The sequence below is a fragment of the Petaurus breviceps genome, unplaced genomic scaffold, assembly GCF_028583685.1.
Source record: "Petaurus breviceps papuanus isolate PSGF00001 unplaced genomic scaffold, PetGlider_PUasm1.0 90847, whole genome shotgun sequence".
Lineage (NCBI taxonomy): Eukaryota > Metazoa > Chordata > Mammalia > Diprotodontia > Petauridae > Petaurus > Petaurus breviceps.
Genome location: NW_027187360.1, coordinates 11,960,044 through 11,982,451, shown reverse-complemented (window position 1 = coordinate 11,982,451; position 22,408 = coordinate 11,960,044). Strand labels below are relative to the sequence as shown.

Here is a 22,408-nt window from a genome sequence, read left to right as displayed (position 1 = left end):
GAAGGAAGGGAGGAAGGGAGGGAGGGAGGGAGGAAGGGAGGAAGGGAGGAAGGAAGGATGGATTTATTAAGTACCTATTGTGTGCCAGATACTGTGCTAAGCACTTTGCAAATATTAGAACTAGCTAAAAACAAGCAAACAAATCCCAAATCATATAGATGCTTTTTTTTTTTTTAAAGCAATCGGGGTTAAGTAACTTGCTCAAGGTTACACGGCCAGTTATTTCTGGATGTGGTGCTGAGTATCTGAGCCCAGATTTGATTCAGGTCATCCCCACACTGGAGCCGGTGCTCTTACTCACTGAGCCACCTGGCCACCCCTGAGCAATTGAGGCTAAGTAACTTGCTCAAGGTTACACAGCCAGGTGTTTCTGGGTGGGTGCTAAGTGTCTGAGCCCAGATTCGATCTCCAGGTCTTCTCAACACTGGAGCCAGTGCTCTTACTCACTGTGCTACCTGGCCGCCCCTGATGCTCTTGCTAGCATCAGGCACTGAGGAAAGAAAGTTGGGAAAGTAAAAATTGTATAAGCTGTTCTGTAGCTCATAAAGAGGAGAAATACAACCTTAGGCAACTTTAGTGCAAGTTCTTTGTTCTGTTGAGTGGAAACCTGCCCTGAAACCAGCTTGCTGCACTTAGTCCCTAGGCCTGGACTTGCACTGCAGTCCTATAAGGGAATCAGTGATCATCAAGTTACTGCTGTTCCCAATCTAAGATGCTTACCTTATGCCTCTGTTTCTACCTCTCTTCTCTAGCATACTGGTTAAAAATTCTCCCTATGAATGAAACCCTCCCTCCTCTTCCCACCCCCACCAGTCCCTACCCAAAATTCAAGAGTCTCCATCTTTCTTAGGGAAGGAAGAATATTCTCTTTCTAGTGCTATAAAATCCCAGCATTTTCAGTTAGAATTTTCTTTTCCTCTATTCATGGGGAGAGTCCCAAATACAATTACATAAGTACATACCAAATAAATACAAAGTAATTTTGTCAGGAAGAAGACTGGTGGAATGAGGAGAAGCTTCATGTACAAGATAGTACTTAAGTTCAGTTTTAAAGAAAACCAGAAATTCTGAGAGATGGAGGTGAGGAGAAAAGGTGTATTTTTCAAGTATCAGGGTTACCTGGTGCAATGATAGGCAATGGGGAACCATTGGATGTTACTGAGTGAAAGTCACATCTACAATTTAGGAAAATCACCTTCGTCAAGGTGATGAGGTTTGAACTGCAGTAGTGGCTGTATGAGTAGAAAGAAGTAGAAGGATGTGAAAATTGCTATGGAGGCAAAAATAACAAGATTTGGTGACTGAATTTATGTGTAAGGTGAAGGAGCATGAAGAATTAAAGATAACATCAAGATTTAAAGATAGTGGTGCTTTCACCAGGATAGCACAACTTTTAACATGTGGATGTGACTGTGTGTGGTTTCTCAAAGGTTATGCCAACTGAGCTCAAGGTCTTATAGCTTTTGGCATGTTGGAAAGGCTTCAGGTGTGGTTCTAGTAACAGATGAAGAGACTTATTTTCCCAGGACCAACCTAGCTAATCATGGAGAGACATATCACCAGCAGGTTGACCAACTGGTGACAAGATTTTCTGGCCATGACAACCCATGTAATAAAGAAAAACCAAATATGGCCTTTGGTTCTCTGAGGCCCCTTTCTACTTCTGCAGTGGCAGCGGCAGAGGAGCAGAGAGATGGGCAGAGGGTGCTAAGAATTACATGGTTTTTAGACCTTCATACATTTTCCATTGGACTATTGCTACTCTAATTGTGAGGCCCTTGTCCAGCTGCCAATGACTGCATATATTTGGAGGAGCTGAATCAGATCAGTATTGATATTCTTGCTATAAACAAAACCAGAAGAAGGAAGATGTGTAGTTATTTCAGAAGATACCTAATAAATATTCCTTGAATAGATAAAGGAGTATTTAAACTGTTTTATTATATATCTAAAAATGGGGGATCCCTGGATCTCCCAAGGAGTACATGGATAGGTTTTAGGGGTCTGTAAATTTGGATAGGAAAAAAAATACATTTATTTTCACTAACTGAAATTTAACCTTTCCTTCAATTATTCAAAAAACATTATCATGAGGAAAACATAGGCTTCTTCAGACTGTCCAAAGGGGTCTACAACACACACAAAAAAGTTAAGAACTTCTGGTCTAAAGGCACCAAGAAAGATTATGTCAAGAAATATTTGGTCCTCATGTATGGCAGTATTATGGAGAGGGACAAGGGTAGGAACAAGGTTTGTAATGTTAATGGCATAGGGAATGCTCAGGTGAGGAAATTGTCTCCTCTACTGATAAATATTTGCAAAAAGACTAACATGATATGAACTGTTAGTTTTCAGAAGGAGAAATCAAAGTTATCAATAGCTATATAAAAATTGTACTATATCACTAATAATTAGCAAAATGCAAATCAAAACAACCCTGAAGTACCATCTCACAACCATTGCCTAAGATGATTTAAAAGGAAAATGAGAAATAGTGGAGATGTGGGAAAATAGGCTTACCAATGCACTCTGGTGGAGCTATAAACTACTCCAACCATTCTGGGAAGCAATTTGAAAGTATGCTCAAAAAATTATTAAACTATACATATCCTTTGACCCAGAAAAATAGCTACTAGGTTTATAGCCCCAAAGAAATAAAAGAAAGAGGAAAAGGACTCATGTCTACAGAAATATTTATAGCAGCTCTTTTTGTGGTGTCAAAGAGTTGGAAACTGAAGGAGTATCCATCAATGGCTGGACATGTTATATAGCATATGAATGTGATGAAATATTATTGTACTGTAAGAAATGATGAACTTGATGGCCTCAGAAAAACTTGGGAAGACCTATATAAACTGATGCAAAGTGAAATGAGCAGAACTAAAAGAACAATTAATACAATAACAACAATATTGTAAAGAAAATCAACTTTGAAAGAACTCTAATCAACACAATGACCCACCACACTTCCAAAGGACTCAAGATGAAATACGCTAACTTCCTCCATATAGAGAACTAATAGATTTAGAGCACAGATGGAGGCATATGTTTTGTTTCTTTCTTTTTCTTTTTAACACAGCTAATATAGAAATTTGTTTTACATTACTTTTCATATTTGCAATAGGTTTATTTTTCATGCCTTGGGAGAGGGAGAAGGAAAGAATTTAGAACTTAAAAAAAAATTTAAAAACCTCTGTGCTTTAAAAAAAAAAAGGATCAATATGAAAATAGTTACAGCTTACATACCAACACTGGTTGCTGAATACAAAGTGATACAGAAATTTTATAAAGAATGTGTTATGACCCTGAAAATTAAATCAACACATACTTTGATCCTTGGTGATTTCAAGGCAAAAAAAAGAAAAGGTAAATGTGGGAAGAAATCTGTGGGAAAATACAGTTCAGGAGAAAGAAATAAGAGCCCAAAGATTTGCTGATTGTGCACATGCCTCATGCCTCTATATCATGCACACTTTTTTTCAGAAAAAGAAATGGTAACCAGTGTTGATTCTGGTGAGCACCAAATAACACCAATTTCAAAAGTGAAGACCATATTGGAACATATAGGGAAAGACTCATAATTCATGTGGGAATTATCCCTGAATCTGCTGTTTGTGTACAGTCAAATGATTGACTCATCAGAATGAAGATAAGACTATGTAAAAACATAAAGAATAATAATGAGAAAAAGATATGGCATACAATGTAGGATTTTTATTGAATATTCATATTTCATATAAGGAAAGAAAACAATTTTTGTTAGTTGAAAAAGATATGGCATACAATTAAAATAATTTAATCTTGAATTATTTAAATTTTATTGAAAGTAAAAAATAAGAAATAGAGATTGGAAATGGAAACACTCATTAGGTTAATTCCATTCACAAGTGTAACCAATCTAGATTAATTATAATTATATGTGAGTGCCTTCCCTCTCTGTTAATTATTTCTAATTTATCCTTTGTATGTATATATAAAATATGTGAATATTATATAAATATAATATAAATCCTGTTTGTACATAGTTGATTAAATGTTGTCTCCTCCCATTACACTGAACTCCTTTGGAGCAGAGATTTACTTTTTCTTTCTTTGTATTTCCAGTGCTTATAGAAGGTGTATAATAAATGTTTATTGACTGACTGACTAATTGCCATGACAAGGAAATTAAAATAGCCCCTCAAAATGTCTTCTGTCTTTTATGCAGCAACCAAACATCTGACTTACTTGCCAAATAGATATGGCTACAAAGGCAACACTGAATTAGAATATAAGTTTATCTGCAAAATCTTATGAAGGATGATTATGAGGTATGTCATCTCACAAAGCAGAGAGAAGAATGGAAGCTAAAACCAGGTTAAAGAAAGTTTTTCAGGGCAGCTAGGTGGAGCAGTGAATAGAGCACTGACCCTGGAGTCAGGAGGACCTGAGTTCAAATTGGGACTCAAAAACTTAACTTACTAGCTGTGTGACCTTGGGCAAGTCACCTAATCTCAGTTGCCCTGTCCTCCCCCTCCAAAAAGACAAAAAAAAAAAAATGAAAGCTTTTCAAGATAGCCAACTAAGCATAAATCATCACAAGGGCATTAAAGGATGAACATGGAAGGAGGACTGCAATCAAAAGAAAAACATTTACAGAAATCATTTCAACAACCTTCCCCTCCCCCCTCAAAGAGAGTGAAACTGTCACACTTGACTTCTAATACCAGAGTTCCTGAGGTACTTCCAGAAAAGGCAGAATCAACACTAAAGTGAAAAAAGATGGGAAATACAGTTAGACTGGATCAAGCATGTAGAAAGGAAATCCATGCCAGGAATGAATCAATTGTGAGGGCAAGGAGGGCCCAATATACCAAGGTATCTGAAGGACAGGAAAATATGATAGATATGGAAAAAGTCTTGGATCTTTTTTAATCGCTTATCGCCACCCACCCAACAAATGTCTGAGAGAGTGTCAATAACTACCAAAAAATAAGGCTACTTTTCTATACAAAATCTTTATGAGAGCCATCTACACACAAATTGAAAGTCTTCAATGAGGATTTTAGTAGTGAATAAGCAGGTTTTTGCAAGATATATTGAACAATGAACTATATCTTTATGATCTCACAGTTAATTGGAAGATGTAGAAAATACAAGATCCCATTTTACGTACTACCTGCTGATTATGAAAAGGCCTTTGAACAAAAGAGTCTTATAGGTTCTTTTATGGCAAAATGCCTCCTTTACATATATCAAGATAATTCAGGATTCTTTGGAAGATATAACAACCAGGAACAACCCAGTTCAATGACCCTCTGTTGATAAACACCAGGCAAGGCATTAAAACAAGGAGACACCAGAGGTATTCAATATTGTGTTGGAGGAGATCCAGCACAGAGTCCAGGTTGAGGAGGAATTCCCTGTGGATGGTGAAGTCCTTCAGATATACCTGTTTGCTGATAATATGGTACTGATCCCATCAAGCCCAAATATATTGTAGACCTGTCCATCCACACAGAAAAGACCATATGGATGGAGAATGTTTGTTGTCCAGATTTCAACATGTGTTTGTATGGGCACCATATTGAGCATGTCCAACATTATGTATATATGGGGCAGACAGTACAAATGGATCAGCTGGGCCCAGAGTTGAAAAGGAGGAGAATGAACTGAATTGCTTTCAGGAAATCATATCATTCTTTTGCTGACCTCAAATGCCAAATGAAAACAAAAGCTTCTATTTTTAAAACTAACATTTCATCAATATTGTGATTGAGATGTGGAACACCACTGTCTCCATCAAATAAAAGATGATTATTACAGAAAGGGCAATGGAGGGGGAAGTGGAGCAGGGTGTATGGTGAGTGTGAACAGGTTGTAGCATAAGAACAGAAATAAAGGATGTCATTAAGAAATTATATAGCAGGGAAGAGAAGATGGGCTGAAAATGTGACAAGAGTGAGAGATGAGAGATGGACAATAGCCAGACTTCACTACTATTCTCACAAAGTTGGGGGAAAGTGAGCAAGGCTTCCAGCATGTTGGGTGGAACTCTATGTCAAACTTTTAGGAAGACGTAGACAAGTGTTACACAAGAAAGGCAGGAATCAATGGGTCAAAATCACTTGAAGGAACTCCTGAATTGAGGAGATCATAGATCCATTTGAGTATATTTGCACGTGGTTTCTGCTGATAGACTGTAAGCTGACTGAGGGTAGAGAATGCCCTGTTTTTGTCTCTGACTCTTCAGCATCTAGCATAGAATCTGGGCCATAGGAGGTGCTTCATAAATGCACACTGGTTGACAATATTTGATTGACTGATGACTGAACATACGCTGGGTAAATTTCAAAGAGATCAAGACACTGGGATGTTTCCAGAGGAAATGAGTCATTATTGATCTACAGCTATCCATGAGTCACTCCCCTTCTCCCCTCCAACCCACCAAAAGCACACAGGAGACACTATGAAAAAGCTTAATTTCCCTTTAAGGTAGTTTTTGTTGCTCAGATATGTCCAGTTCTACAGGATCTACTTGACTTTGTCCATGGGGTTTTCTTAGCAGAGATACTAGAGTAGTTTGTCATTTTCTTCTCCAGTGTATCCCCATTTTACAGATGAGGAACTGGGGCAAATAGGGGTTAAGTGACTTGCCCAGGGTCATACTAGTAAGTGTCTAAGGCCTGATTTGAGCTTAGATCTTCCTAACGCCAAACCCAGTGCTCTAGCCATTGGTACCACCTAGCTGCCCTTCTTTAAAGGGTCACTACCCTAAATAAAGTCAATCAAATCAATAAACACTTATTAACCTGCTCTTCCTTCTGCTTGTTGCTAGGTCTCAAAGATATATATAACAAAGGCCCTGCTCCTGAAGTTGCTAATAATCCAATGAAAGGAAGAAAAAGTATACAATAGTGTGAGGGAAAATGAGATAAGTGCAAACAATAGATCCAGGGAAAATGATGTGTAAAGTCTACAGAGAGAAGCATCACTTTTGAAAAGTGGATTTGGGGTGGGTGGCTGAGGGACAGATCTGGGAAAGACGCCATTATCTTGAGGGGTAACTGTGAGCCGTTGAGTTATTTTCTTATGAAAATAAGATTGAAATGCAATAGAAACTGGACTTTGAAATGCAGGAGGAAATAGTCCTCTGATTTGGAGTCAGATGACCTGGCTTTGAATCCCTGCTTGGTCACTTTACTACTTATTCCCTGGCTTGGGTCAGTTGATTCACCTTTCTGAGTTTCAGGTTTCTCATCTGTAAAATGAGGGCATATTGGTCCAGATAAGCTACTGGGTCTCTTCTTGTTGTGAATCTATAACCCCAAGACATGGAATACTTGATATTTACAAGGCCCCAACATGGTCTGCTAAGAAAAGAGGATAAGAGAAACAATCCTTAAGGAAGCCAAACTACCACTGATGGTCCTATCAAAGTGAAAAGAATGTTGCCTTTCCCATGATGCAAACATTGGGAAATGGCCAGCCTCTTCAACTGTTAGGTTGTTATGGGCAGAGAATGCCTTGAGAAATCGTATTTCTGTCCTCAGCACCTCACATGGCACCTGGCACACAGTAGGCACTTAATATGTATTTGTTGATTGATTAATTCCATCACTCCCACCACCCCAGCCTGGTTCACATGGGTGGGGTTTTGGAAGGGAATCTTATTTTGTAGGAACTTGTCACAGAGGTTGAAGGAGGGGAGGGGGAGCCAGTAATAACTTGCCTTGCTTTGAAAGGTGAACTATTCAGTCTCTCTTAGTCATGGCTCCAGGTATGAAAAGACTACAGCTTCTAGGGAGGAGAAGAGAATACTGGGGGAAATGTTGTCTTTCTTCCAAGCTGGCCTTTGGGCTTCTCTTCTCTGCTTCACCGTAGATATTATATACAAACTTTGTACTAGGAGAGAACATGAAACAGCAAAGACGGCTGAGGGGGAAATGTTTCAAACTCTAGTGTAGCCCTGTAGATCCTACAGGTCCAAGGTAGCTTAAAGACTACACATCTATCTTTCCCTCCTCGGTCTCCATTTATTGGCATGATTCCATCTACATTTCTGTCCTCCAAATATACAAATTTGCTATCAGATGAAGGAAGATTAATTGGGGGCCAGAGGATCATTCATTAACCACCTTAAACTGCTGAAAATATTTGAATCCCCACCCCCATACACACACTCCCCCTATTTTGTTCACATCATCCCTCAGACATGAGCCAGTGACCCAGGTACCCAAACCAAAAATAAGAATGATGAGTATTACATATGTAACTGAGTAATTGGAAGGTATGATCACTTCTAGCAAAGTTTTTGTTTTTGCCTTCCTTGGGGCTGAGGAAGCAAAATCATTATTAACTGACCTCTTTAGGAAATCTGTTTGGACCAAGGACTTTTTTTTTCTTTTCTTTTTCTTTTAGAAGGGGGAATGCAGGGCAATTGTAGTTAAGTAACTTGCCCAAGGTCACACGGCTATTAAGTGTGTCAAGTGTCTGAGGCTGGATTTGAACTCGAGTCCTCCTGATTCCAGGGCCGATGCTCTATTATTCACTTTGCCACCTAGCTGCCCCCAACCAAGGACTCTTAATCTGTTGTGTGTAACGGACCCTTTTTGGCAGTCTGGGGAAGCTTACGGATCCCTTCTCAGAACAACATTTTAAATGTATAAAATGAAATATGTAGGATTATTAAAAAAAATTATATGAAAATAAAGATTTAATTTTTTCCCATACAATTCAGAGGAACCCCTGACATCTGTGCAAATCTATCACTCCAAGTTTGACACCCTGGAATTTAATTAAATGGTCTGGGCAGATTCAGTTGACCAGGAGTCAGCTGATCACTCATATTACACACATACACTTCTCCTAGTTAGATATTTACTGACCCAGTGAATGAACCTGGAGTGCTACTCTGGGTACGTTTGTTCATATTCCCAATTCTGGAAAATTCTCAGATGACTTGGAGAGTCATCATCCTTTGAAGGGCCTCCCCAATGCCATGTAATGAAGAATCTCAGCAAAGTCCATGTGGCTTGATTCTTAGACAATCAAAAGTTAACAGTCTTCCATGAGGGACCAAAGCTGCAGTAGTTGGGGGCCAAAAGGGGACATCCCAAATAGAGAGTTACACCAATTCAGTCAGACAAATAGCATTTCACAAAATTGCTTCAGGTTATTTATTCCTTTCCCAGGTACATACAGGAGAGGAAACTGAGACAACTTGCTCAGGGTCACAAATGTTAGTGACCTTAAAAATCATATTGTCCAACCGCTCTATTTTACTGACTTAGGTGAGCTCTGAGTTCTCTTTCAGTTTAAAATCTTAGGATACTATATTATCCTACTATTCACAGACATTTTTGTAGCACTTAAAACTTTTTCAAAGTTCTTTACAATCCTTATTTTGTTTGAATATCATGATAACTCTATGAAGTAAATGCTACAAAATCCTCCTTTTTATAGAAATTTAAAGTGATTTCCCCAGTATTAGCCACATAACTAAAGCTAATGTTAATATAGTGCTTATTGTACACCAGGCATTGTGTTAACCACTTTATAATTATTACCTCATTTCATCCTGAAAATAATCCTGGGAAGTAGGTGCTTTTATTATTCCTGTTTTACAGATGAGAAACGTAGGCAAACAGAGGTTAAGTGAGTTGCCCAGAGGCATGCAACTAATAAGTATCTAAGGCCAAATCTGAACTCAGGTATTCCTGACTCTTGTCTCACTATACCACTATACACTATACACTATACCACCTAGCTACCTCTAAGCATCATAAGGATTTGAATCTAGGTCCACTGGTCCAGCACTCTACCTATAGAAACCAAGGGAAATATTTAAATATTAAAAACCAAAAGGTATATAAGGGAGGCATTTGCCTTTAAGAAAGTTAAGAAATTTAGACTTTATCCCTAGAAATTTAGGCAATGAGGAATCAATGAAGTTTCTGCACTGGGGAAGGGAGTATCACATGCATCTATCATCTGTACATATTCCTTTGTATGGATCTCCATACACAAACAGAGATACAGATATTTCTGAAGAAAGTGATTCTGTTTTTGCTTTGCATATTCCATCAATCGGAAGAATAGATGGGTTGGCCATGGGCTTCCACCCAGGTATTGTATACAAGCAGTGTAACAACTTCAGCAGCCTAATAACATATAAGTAGGGATTGTTTCATTCGTTGTATTTGTACCCCAAGAGCCTAGCACAATGTCTGGCCCATAGGAGGCTCTCAAAAAATACTTGTTGATTGATTAACCAATTAATCAATTCATCTATTCATTCATTTACTCATAAGTCAAGACCTCTGCTTTTCCTTTCCAGGTGCTGTGTGCACTCATTGCCCTTTCTCTACTTCTGAGTCAATAGCTGATGCCTCTGCCCTTGGGAAAACCTGGTTTGTACAGTGAGCAAGAAACAAGATAGACATTCTTTCCTGATTTAAAAAAAAAAAATCAAACACCAACTTTTTCTTCATTTTTCAAAAGTCAAACCCCAAATACCAATTAGGGACTGATCCTGGAATGTGTATTTTATTTAGTTTTAAGAAAGAAAAAGAGAGAGATCCAAGGCCAAAGAATTCAATTCTGGGAGAAAGAGAGGACAACCAGCTCAAAGTTGGCAACTTTATGATTGGGACTAAGAATAATTGCTGACATTGTGCTGAATTCATCAAATCATGGAATGAATACTACTGGTCATCCTTGGTGAGCTCCATGGTCTCTCAAAGAGATTGGTTTAACAATTTACGCAGGAAAAACCAAGTGTGTGACAAATATCTCCACCAGTTATGAAACAGAGTTGGGTGGTTAACTTATTTGGATAGAGCATACTGGATAAGCACTAAAAATGGACAATAGACTGGATCCAGAACTTAATAGGAGATTCAGCTTGTTTGAATTTGAGAAAGTTTACAGTACTTTCAAAGATTCAAAGCCTATTGTTGCAAAAGTTCATCCTTTTAGTAACTTTCACCAAATCTTCTACTAGGAGTGCCATATGACTGTAAATCATAGAACACCAGAGCCTCAGAAGACACAAAATTGCTGTGGATGATAAAGTGGATGGCAAGAAAGTATTTAGTATATAACTACTGTAAAGTGCTACAGATTTTGTATATGAGATATTTGGGTTTTGAAAGGGAAAGAAAATGAACTTTCACATAAAAAAATTTAAGTCAACTTGTATAATGTGTAAAGTACTACCCATTTAGTGTGTGAATATTTTGATTGAAAAGGAGGAAGAAACTTTGTGGACTGAAAACACTGATTAAATGTAAGTGTGAAGAAAGAGTTTTTATGTAGGATGTAAGAAGAAACAATCTGCTAGGAGGACTGACCAGAGAACTGAGAAGGTCAATTCCAGGACAGAGAAATAACTGAGCTTATAGGGCATTGTGGTCCCTCAGCTCATTTGTATGTGACTATTTTTTGAGTTTGAGAGGTTAAAAATCACAAAGTGGTAAGTAAAAAAATTGTTTGGAGACTTTTAAGATATAATTAAATAAGGACTGCTGTTCAATAGCTAATGTAAAAGTAGATTTCATGAGTTTTATCTCATAACTGGAAGATGAGTAATAAGCACCAGAAGACTGATTTGAACCATTGAACATATTAAAGAGGATAGAGTGCTCAGCCTGGAGTTAGGAAGACTTATCTTCCTGAGTTCAAATCTGGTTTCAGATACTTACTAGCTGTGTGACCCTGGACAAGTCATATAACCCTGTTTGCCTCAGTTTCCTCACCTGCAAAATGAACTGGAGAAGGAAATGACAAACTACTCCAGTATCTTTGCCAAGAAAACCCCAAATGGGGACATGAAGAGTTGGACACAACTGAAATGACTGAACAGTGGCAGAAGACCGGAAGAACCCATTTGAGGGAGTTGAGAAGACAGCAGGAGACAAGAGACAGCTTTAACTGATGCAGTGGTAGCTGCTGATCAATAGGAGAAAAGCTGAAGCTCATTGAAAGAGAACTGAATTTGGCTTGTTGCATCTATAGGTTGAGAGAGGTTTTACCTCTCAAACATGCTGGCTGCATCTCTACTGCAATCTCTGATATGATGAAGAGAAACATAAAGGGGAAAGATAGATTCTATCTACTTTCTTTCATAAAAGTCTTGAAGATGATTAGACAATGTTGCATCTAACTGAGTGAAGAATTGGTTGGGCTTATCTGCATTGCCCAGAGAGCCAATCTGAGGAGCTCTGCTGTCAGCTCTTTTTTTTTTTTATTCTTATTTATGAAATAAAACAAGCATTTCCATAACATAATGTAATAAAAAAGATGATTGCACACAAAACTGCAAATGATGAAAAATATTATGTACAACTAGCTATTACTTTTAAATACTTTTCTTTTTTCCCTCTCCATCCCCCACACTAGAGATGGCTACCATTCAACACAAATAAGTATGTATATGTAAAATTATTCTATACCTACTTCTATTTTTCAGTTCTTTTTCTGGATTCAAATAGTTTCCTGTTGAGTGGGAAGCTAGCTGGGTTGGTCTGTATTGTCCAGAGGGTCAATCTGAGGAGCCTTAGTTCTCCGGTTTAAGAGAACTGCTTGTCATTACAAGTCATTACAATAGTATAACACTTTCTTTCTGTCTTTCTCTCGCGCTCCCTCACACACATATACACATATACATATATATATATATATATATATATATATCACATATATATATAACTATCACGTAGTAAGGCTTTATCTTGGATTTCTTGGAGTATTCTTTACAGGGATGCACTGGAGACAATCTTCACCTGGAGGTTATCAAGTACCCTAATGTCACAAGGATCCCTAGAGGAAATTAAAAAAAATTTTTTTTAAGTTTTTCCATTATGTTTTCCTTTCTATTTTGTGTATATATATTTCACTTTCTATTATGTAATTTTGATTATTTAAATATTTAATTATTGGTATCAATCAATTTAGCATATATTATTAAATACAGAGGCAAAGATGAGTAAATAAGTTGTAATATGTCTAGCGTAAGAGTATTTAGCACTGTAATTAGAGAAACACAGAAGAGTCAGTTAAGGAAATACCACCTGACCTTAAAAAAAAAGATGTGAGAACATTTTAAAAGATTCTGTTAAGATATAGGAAACTTTGAAATATTAAAGAGATATGATCTGTTTTCTCTAAATGACTAAAGTATTACATACCCTTTCAGAATTTCTAGAGAATTGAAGTTTCAGTGAGTGATTAGAGTCTGATTACCAAATCTCTCATAGAGGGTGAGAGGATACTAATTAGAACTAAAATGATGGTAGTAAAATAACTGGAGATAAATATTACAATTGACTTGGAAGAATAAACCATTTGAAACACTAAAAAAAAGCTACAAATATTAAAGGACTTCCCTACATCATAGAGTAAAATATGTCACACTGCAATAGAACTATAAATGTAGGCTTCTTAGGGAAGGGAGAATGTGTCCCTGGAGGGGTGGTAGTGGGAAACATGGGATATTTGGATTAGAAACATAACTTAAACTTTACAACAGTGCCAGATAACTGAAATGGAAAAAAAAGGGGGGGGGGAGGGCAGATTGTTAGAAAGTCTTAAAGATACAGCATTTGGAATCAAGCAAAGTATACATTCATCCTCTGAGATCACTTGGCAAAAATGCTTTGCAGAGATGAAAGGGGCAATTTGGTGTTAGTCAGATACCTGGGCAAGTATATGCTAATTTCATTCAACATACTATCCAGCAAAAAGATGAAAGACCACTTGAGTAGATAACTCATGAAGATAGCCAACTTCTGAGACATTAAATCTGAAGATACAGATACAATTAGATTGGACCAGGTGTACCAAAGCATAGTATACTTCCAAGAGCTAAAGATTTATCCAGTTTATAATTTATAATATAATTGATTAGAAACAAAAGCTGAACATTTTAATGTATTGTTTAAAAAATAGTAAATATTAGTAGTAAAAATGTTTATGGTAAATCTTATATACTTTCCCCAGCCACAAAAAAAAATGAATAAACTTGTGAAAAGTCAATTCAGTCTTTCAAACCATGTGTACTATGGAAATCAAGGAGTTGCATGAGTAGTGTGCTGTTAAGACTTCAAAGATGGAGGTTAAATTCCCATATATATTTATAGCAACACTTCTTATGGTAGCAGGGAACCAGAAAGAAAGTGGATACCCATCAACTGGGGAATGGTTGAAGAAACTGTGATAGAGGAATATAATCAGATTATTATTGTACTCCAAGAAATGATGAATATGCTTAATTATTAGATGGCTGTTTAGGAAGAAGAGAATAGGGGAGGAATATATTTAGAAATTAAGGTGATGTAAAAACAAAAAAATACGTATATACAAATTTTTTAAATGACCAATAGGACGAATTCAGAGACATTTGGGAAGACTTGTATGAATTGATACAGAGTGAAATAAGTAGAAACAGGAGGACAATTTACATGATGATCACAATACTATAAAAGAAAACAATAGTGTGAGACTTCAGAACTTCAATGAACAAAGTGACTTATCTTGTGATTTCATAGAGCTAACAGTCACAGATGCCTCCTGCCTCTCAGCACAAAGGTGGAATGAGGCATATATTTTCAGATATGGTCAATATGTTAACTGATTTTTCTTGACTGTATTTTTTATGAGGGTGGACTCTGTTAATAGTGGGGTGAGGTGGAAAAGATATCACTGGGAAATAGTAATGATGTAGGAAAGAAGGAAGGGAGGGAGGAAGGGAGGGAAGGAGGAAGGAAGGAAGAGAGGGAGGGAGGAAGGAAGGAAGGAAAGAAGGAAGGAAGGAAGGAAGGAAGGAAGGAAGGAAGGAAGGGAGGGAGGAAGGGAGGGAGGGAGGAAGGGAATCATAATAAGAAAAAGACTTTAAAATTTTATGAGAGGGGATAAAAGGCATTATCACAGATTTGTATGAGTATGAAAGGAGGGGCAGTCAGGAAGCAGGAGTGAGAGGGAACAGATGGATAACTAAGGTATTGCATCTGTACTCAGGAGATATTAAAAGAACCAGAGGAAAACTTCCCACATGTTATGTATCTAGCAACTCTATAAAGAACTTATGATAAGTTATAGACAAGAATCATCCATTACAGGTTTGGACAGATTTCTTTCTCCACTGTTGAAGGGAGCACCCACATCAGTGAGGTGTCAGAATCCAAGAAATATTAAAAATAGTCCTAGTAGTACCTTTTCTTTGTATGGAATCACAGAATCTCAGATCACAAATGCAATCTCAGAGTTCATCTGGATCAATATCGCATTCCATATTGGGATGCTCTCTATGACATCTTTGACAGGTCATCACTCATTGTATATTTGAACACTTTCAGGAACAGGAAGCTCACTTCCTTACAAGGCTGCTAAGTCCACCTCTGTGCAACTCAAAAAATTAGAAAAAAAAATCTCTTTTCATTTTAAATACAAATCTGTTTCCCATGCATCCACTGATTTTAACTCTGTCTTCCAGACTGGCATTAGGAAAAGTGTTGAGAAATATTTAATGACAGGCATGATGTAATTATTGTCTTCTAAAATTTGAAGGACTAAATCTTTTCTTTATAGAGTAATCATCCCCATATCTTTCAGCTGCTCCTAATATGACATGGTTTTCAGACCTCCCTCACCATCCTGCTTGCTAGTGGCAAGAGCACTGGCTCTGGAGTCAAAGGATCTACATTTAAATCTTACCTATATTTCCTGTCTCTGAAACCTTACATAAGTCACCTAGCTCCCCATGAGTGTTTTATTTGCTCAATCATAAAAGAATGGGGTAGGACTGGATGTCTTCTGAAGTCATTTTCAAATCTAGGTTGATGATCCTATACAATGCTATTCTGGACACACTCCTGGTTTTCCCACTATGTTCTAAGAAGGTTAAACATATGTGAAGTCTTATGTTCTAGAGGACATGTATTAAAGGAATATTCAATCATTTTGCAAGTGTTAATTGCCTGTTATATGCCAAGCACTATACTGAGCATTGGGAATACAAAGATAGAAATGAAACAGTGTCAACTCAAGGAGCTACTATTCTGTTGAGGGATACAACACACAGACATGCCAGTATATACAAGATAATTTTAGAGGGATGTTCATCTGGGGCTTGTAGAGCCAATGCAATATTTACAGCACCCACAATCACAATAAAGACCATGACTATAAGTATTGCATGACGTTCAATTGCTAAATATCCCAGATTCTCCAGGTAGAAGACAGAACTGAAATATTTATTTAGACACCAGAAAACCCAATCCCAAAACCAGTAAGCTGATTCCATCATAGTACCAAAGATATTCAGAAGCCATAATAACGCTGAGAGCCACAGCATCCTTCAGCTTTCCCACAAACCAATACAAGATCAATATTTACTCAAGCCTCTCTATCTCCTTGCCTGAGCTCCTCTGTCCCCCACTGCCTGGCTAGCTCTAACCAGCTTCCTGTGGGCTCTGCTTCCCTTCATCAAACTCCTCCCACCACATGCTCCATGTGATTATTCAGCCTATTAGGGGGCAGAGTTTATTTTCAAAGTAGGGGAAGTATTCAAACTCCCCCCTAGGTCTACTAAGGGGCAGGGAAGATCTTCAAATTCCCCTTCCTGTTACAGGGCTGAAGGTGGGAGAAATCAGGGATCAGGAAAAGCTTCTTGAAGAAGATGCCCCTTGCACTGAGCTTTGAAGGAATCCAAGAAGCAGAGGCAAGGGGAGAAGGCATTCCCAGGCATGGGGGACAGCAAGTACAAAGGCACCAAGATAGGAAATGGAATTCATGTGGATGAAACAGCAAGAAGACCAGGGTGACTGAATCATAAAATGTGTCAAAGGGAGTAATATATATGTATATGACATATATAATAAAATATATATTATATATTTTAGTAATATATAACAAAGATCTAAAGGAAGTTTGGAGCAAGGTGGTGAAGGGCTTTAAATAACAAAAAGAAGTTGATATTTGATCTTAGAGATAATAGTAGAGGTTTCATAGTTTATTGAACACGGAAATGCCAAAGTTCAAATTGTGCTTTGGGGAGATCACTGTCTCATTGTTGTAAAGGATGGACTTCATTGGAGAGACCAGGGAGACCAGCTAGAGTGCTACTGGAACAGTCCAGATGAGATGTTGTGAGTGTCTTTAACTGGGGTAGGAGTTATGTTAATAGATGCATTGCTGCCAAAGAGATTTTCCTTAAGCATAGATCTGACTGTGTCACTCTCCTGCTCAATCAACTCCAGTGGCTGTGTAATGCCCCTGAATGAAATGTAAACTCTTTAGCTTAGCTTAGAAAGCCCTTCACAAACCCTCTTAGTTTTCCATTCTCATGGAGCATTGCTCCCCCTCCTATACTCTGATCCATCCATTATACATGATTCTCTTGTATTTGAACCTTTTCCACTGGTTGTCCCCTATGCCTTGGAAAGCACCCCTTCCTCACCTTTACCTCATACAATTACTCTCTTCCTATGAGGCGCAATACAAGTATTACCTTCCACATGAAGCCTTTCCTGGTCCCCCTAAATACTAGTACCCTCCCAAACTATGTCATCACATTGTATTTATTCTTTAATATTTATGGACTTATCTTCCTCCTTAGAATTGAAGCTCCTTGTGAGTAGAGATTATTTCATTCTTTGCCTTTATGTTCCCAACATTACCTGGCATATAATAGGTACTAGTGAAGGATTGTTTAATTGACTGATATGGGGTGATGTGGACAGTACTGAATATGGAGTCCAGCTATAGGCTCTAGAATTCACAAGCCTGGCCCAGGGGGTCAACCTTGAATTAAATACCATTCCGGTAAGGACATTATTTTATAAATCTCCACTCATTCTTTTTTCTACCCCTTCATTCTCTTGGTTGGAAAACAACTGGTTATTCGGGAAATGCACTTTGCCTGTAGGAGCCGGTCTAGATGTCCTGGCATTCCCATAATCCTTAACATTGGGACTTCCCTGTGTTAGGAGGAAATTGGAAGAAATTTACTTATTTTCCTGCTTATATTAGCCCCTGGGGGATGTTGACATGTTGAAAAAAAGTGTTTTCCATTATGAAAGTGTCCTTTTAACCATTGCCACATTCCCAAGCAACATCCAGTCAACTTTTCCGTGTTACTGGTTGGCAGCTCACAATAGCTTGTTGCCGGTAACCAAGAATAAATAGCTTAAGTTTGCGTGCGCGCGCACGCACACACACACACACACACACACACACAGAGCTTGTCTTAAACAGCCTCCAAAAATGTACAGGATTTTCAAACAACCCATGGGAAGATGAGTATTGTTTTATGATTCTCTTTAAACAAAGCTCATAAATCAATTTTATCCGAGAGCATTAAGAAAAGGCAGAGCTTAATTGGACCTGGCACCCTCCCTACTAAGCTGTATTCATCACAGTTTAGATCAGAGAGCTTGTCTGGGTGGGTCCTAGGCACCCACTTCTTTTTAGTTGCTAAATCCATTTTTACAACTCAGTGTGTCTCTCAATCTGGGAAGCAGGGCAAGAGTTGGCTGAGCCTGTACAAACTTCAGACCAGGAGCAAAAAAGAAGGGTGGGGAAAACAAACCAACTATTAGAGAAACCTCTACACCCCCAAACCTCTACACCTCCAAACCCAGCACTCCCCAAAAGGAGGTATGTGATTTTTAAGGTACAAGAAATCTGCAAAACCTTTATTTTTCTTCGTTAAAATTATGTCCATATCATAATCTTTCTCCTTTTCAGAGGCATGAAATTCAAAAAACCCCTCAGCTGGAGTTTTTCAAGAAAATATACTAGCTAGATAAATTAGCTAAGGAATTAATGAAAAAAAGTTTTATTTGATAAGTGAGATGAAATGTCTTCAAATACTGAGATTTTTGGAGACAAGTTCAAGTGATGAAAACTTCCACTGTTCTTCAGAGATAGCCAGTGTTTCCCTGCTGTAAACACAGATAATTTTGACTGGATGAAGTGAGTTACTATCATTTCTGAATTGCCAAAGGATTAACCCAACTTTCAGTATTTTATCATAGCTTAATGTTTTAGTTAGTTTTTCCCCCCTAGAGATTTATTGTCTATTTATTAAATGTATTAGTTTGCTTAAGGTTTTAGTTGGTGGACTCCCCTTCTCTCTTTCAGAATTATCTTTTACTTACTCATTGTATTGGCATTGATATTTTCATGATTGGCAATGTCATTATATTGTAGTCAGTTTAACATCTTTACTAAGAAATTAAGGATAGGTTTTCAGAGAGCATTCTAGCTAAGTAAATTGTATATACCTATTCTATAATCACAGTCTTAAAATCAGTACTTTTCATATATATATATATATATATATGTGCAAATAAACCCACAGGTTATATATCTCATCCGAAATACGAATTACTATTAACCTTTTAAAACCAAGAAATGTTATGCTATGTGATAGAATCTAATAGAAAATAATGTTTTTGATAATTTTATTGTTGAGAGGTTTACAGATCTCTTAAAAGGTGGTTTCTCATTGTGAAAATTACAACTTTAGAAGGACAAAAACTTAAGATTGAGAAACATCTTTAACCTAATTGTCCCTTTGTTGGAAATACAAAATGACAGAGGTCAAAAAGAAAAATCAATACAAAAATTTTCATAGCAGCACTACATATATATTTTTTAAATAGTGACAACCTAATGTCTAACAAGAATGGACTGGTTAAATAAGTTGTAATGCATTAATCAGTGGAACTTTATAATACCATTGAGACTGACAAGTATGAGAAATACAGAGAAATCTGGGGGAAACTTTTATTAAATAATACACAGCAAAAAAAAAAAATCCAGAACCAGGAAAATGAAGTCCATCCTAAATATGATTCTGTAGAAGAGGAAAAAAATGAATGAAAATAAAAGACAAATGAAAAAACTTGGTGAGGATTTAGAGTAAGTATTCTTAACCTAGACTCTATGAACCTTAAAAATATTTTCATAACTATTTCAATATAATTGGTTTCCTTTTTAATGCTTTATATTTTATTTTGTATATTTAAAAACAGTATTCTGAGAATGGGTCGATAGGCTTCACCAGATTGCCACAGGGATTAATAGCACGAAAAAGGTTAAGAATCCTCAATTATTTAGAGAGAGTGGTTAGAAAATCATTATTATATTTTATGGATTGAAATTAATCAATTTAAATCTAAGCAGTCCCTAAACAAGTTAAGTTGGTTGTACTGGTGATCTATGTTAAGCTTTTAATAAAGTTATTCATTTTTAAAAGAGAGAAAAACATTTTAAATGTTTGAAACTTAGACATCATTTTGGAAATCTGGGTAAATGTGTTTTTGTTCTTCTTTCTCAAGTAAACCTAAAATCTCTTCCATAGGACTCTGGGTTAAGACTCAGTGCTTTGGGAACAAAATCAGGTGTGTTCAATGGTACCTGATTTTAACAAAACTAAATCAGATTTTAAAATTTGCTCAAGTTTCTGTTCAGTAAAACAAAAAAAAAAAAAACTTCTCTTTACAACTCCTTTCTAAAATACCAAAACTAGCAAATGCTGAGTGGGGATATTTCAAAAGTCTTCTGGAAACACCATAGTCAAACATCTACCATACCTCTGCTGAATTGAAAATTCACCTCCAACTCTCAAATGTAGAGGTTCTTCAACCTACTGTCTGAAAACCTTTTAAAAAAAAATTTAATAACTGCATTTTCAATAAAATTGGTTTCCTTTGTAATCCTATGCACTCTATTTTATGAATTTAAAAACATTACTCTGGGAAGGGCTCCAGATTATGAAAAGGGTCCATAACACCATGATTAGAAACTTTTCCCAAAAAAGTATGGTACTTTAGTCTTGATTTGCATTTGAGACTTGGAAAAACACCCATCTCAAACCTGATAGTTTTTTTCATTTATGTCAGAACGACTAGTAGGCTTGTCTCAAGGCATTGAATTATCGCTTATAAGTAAACCTAGGGAAGGGATAAAAGGATATATAGGCTATGGCTGCAGATCATTCCAAGAGGGGTCAGCTAGGTCACAGTTTTGACAGTTTCAAGTTTCACCATGAGGGGGCAGATCCTTATTAACGTTACGGCTTCTTGCCATTTTATTATGGCCCTGTGCAGAACATGACTTAAGACCCTATGGATCTCTTCGTGTGTGAGGATGCCTCCTACAAAACTAGAGGTTTGTTTATGATAATTATCTTAACTTGGCTTTTAGAGATCTCTCTTTCCCATCCTCACTTTCCTCCTAATATTTTATGAACAAGGTAAGTCTGTTCTTATCAGGGCTATGACCCACCAAATTGTGCTCTTGTACAGGAGTTTTTAACCTTTCCTGTATCATGAAGCCCTTTGGCAGTCTGGTTAAGCCTATATAGATAGTCCTTCTCAGAATATTTTAAAATATAGCTGGGCGGTACAATGGATAGGGCACTGGATCTAGAGTCAGGAAGACCTGAATTCAAAAATGGCCTCAGACACTTATCAGCTATGTGACCCTGGGTGACTCAGTTTGCTTAACTATAAAATGGGAGTAATAATATCACTCCCCCCCCCCAGGGCTATTATGAAGATCAAATAAGATAATTACTGTAAAGCAGTGTACAAATGCTAGTTACTACTATTAAATGAATAAAATAAAATACATAGGATTGCAAAGGAAACACATTATGTTGAAACAGATTTTTTTTTCTAAACCAAATTCACAGATTCCCAAGTTTAAAACCCCGTTTTAGGGCAGGGGGGCTGGGATAGAGAATGTCTGGGAGGAGAGGTTGTCGTTCAATTCCACATCACAGGACACTCTGAAAATAAACAGATGTAACCCTTTTCTCTCAGAGAGAGAAAAAAACAAATCCCATGGAGTCATTTAGCGGGAGGGTGCTTGGGTAATTTAAGTCCTATTAAATAATGAATCTGGGTCAGTGGTGATTTATAGATTATCTTCATTAACTGGATAAAAATAATCACCAATTCAACAATGAGTCATCACCACAGTAACAAGGTATAGCTGAACAAAGGTTGGGGTGTCAGGGTACATCTCATTTAGAAATTGGCAAAAAATATAAAAATTAAAATGTATTTTGCCCCAAGCAAAATTGTTCACCTCCCCCCCCTTAAGTTTTGAGTCATTAAGGAGAAATTTAATCCATATGTTTCTGATTCATTTACATTTAAACCATCAAAACACTGTTTGGTAAGAAGTATTTGATGAAGAAGAAAGAAGGAGGAGGAGGAGGAAGGGAGGGAGAGAAAGAAAGAGAGAGAAAGAAAAGGAAGGAAGAGAAAGAAAGAAAAAGAAAAAAGAGAAAGGAGAGAAAAGAGAAAGAAAGAAAGAAAGAAAGAAAGAAAGAAAGAAAGAAAGAAAGAAAGAAAGAAAGAAAGAAAGAAAGAAAGAAAGAAAGAAAGAAAGAAAGAAAGAAAGAAAGAAAGAA

The 22,408-nt window shown here is 37.1% G+C and overlaps 1 long non-coding RNA gene and 1 pseudogene across 1 annotated transcript in view; one reads left to right on the top strand and one right to left on the bottom strand.

Moving 5' to 3' along the window:
• Nucleotides 1-22,408, bottom strand: part of LOC138149608 (uncharacterized) — a 64,315-nt gene that overhangs the window by 4,663 nt on the left and 37,244 nt on the right. The window lies entirely within an intron of this gene.
• Nucleotides 16,725-22,408, top strand: part of LOC138149327 (deoxyuridine 5'-triphosphate nucleotidohydrolase pseudogene) — a 10,149-nt pseudogene continuing 4,465 nt past the window's right edge.